This window comes from Cystoisospora suis (assembly GCF_002600585.1).
Source record: "Cystoisospora suis strain Wien I chromosome Unknown contig_8273, whole genome shotgun sequence".
Taxonomy (NCBI): Eukaryota; Apicomplexa; class Conoidasida; order Eucoccidiorida; family Sarcocystidae; genus Cystoisospora; species Cystoisospora suis.
Genome location: NW_027161054.1, coordinates 11,913 through 12,844, shown reverse-complemented (window position 1 = coordinate 12,844; position 932 = coordinate 11,913). Strand labels below are relative to the sequence as shown.

General features: G+C 53.9%; 1 protein-coding gene across 1 annotated transcript in view; it reads left to right on the top strand.

Moving 5' to 3' along the window:
• The first annotated feature begins 793 nt into the window (after positions 1–793).
• Positions 794–932, top strand: part of CSUI_010778 (retrotransposable element tf2 155 kda protein type 1) — a 1,300-nt gene continuing 1,161 nt past the window's right edge. Inside the window, exon 1 of the mRNA XM_068070879.1 lies at positions 794–932. This exon is cut by the window's right edge and continues 1,161 nt beyond it. The gene's annotated coding sequence lies outside the window, so the exon portion shown is untranslated.

Here is a 932-nt window from a genome sequence, read left to right as displayed (position 1 = left end):
ACGGCAGCAGCACAGCGCACACACGAACTAGCAGGGCTCCTAGAGGAGCCTAATAAGCAGAATAAGGATAGAAAAGCCTGTCCGGAGCCTCGAAGCTCGGAGAAATTCAATGGAACCAAGAAATACAGGAAAGGCCAACATAGGCCAACCAATCAAGCTAATAGTCGGACAAGCCGAGCTGGCCCACGGGCCGGGAGGGGGAAACTACGGTCCGAGGATTCTTAACAAGTAGTTGTAGGGCTCCTAGAGGAGCCTAATCAAGAGAAAGAATCATTAGTAAGGCTAGTCTGTTCATGGATACCTCAGAAAGGCCGGCAAAGGCCAGGAACTTTCACGCGGAAAATCCTCCCGCCGTAGAAGCAGCATGCGCCAGGAGCCGCAAGACAACGGGCGCCGCTCGCCGAAAAGCAGAAGGCAACCCGGTAGGGCAAAACACACCCTTTTCGCGTAAATTAGGTATCAATCGAAAGCAAAAGGCATTTGCTAACCACTGAACCACAGCAAACACGAGAACAAATAAGAAATACCCACGGAAACGGCATCGGGACCCCCGACGAGCCGCAACGGCTCGCGGGAACCAGCTCACCCGCCGGTGAATCGAGCCGGTAAAAACACGGTTTCCACCCGATCCCGGGCAAGGAACCGTGCAAAATTAAGAGGAAATGCACAAGTATGCACCCAGGGAACCCCACAGGCTGCGTCCGACGCAAAAGCAGGATAAAATCCCCGCGGGCCGAAGCCGTCGAGCAAGGCCCGGCGGACCGTGAAGCACAGTGTGCATGAGTCAGTCGGTGTTGTGGTGGAAAAAAACTCGTTCCCCGTGCGAAAACTGAGTATAAATGGATGGTGTCTAGTGAAGTTTAACGTTCTGGCCCCTTTTGAGTCAGAACGAGTTAGCGGACATGGTGAAATGGCCATAGGCCACACCGGAG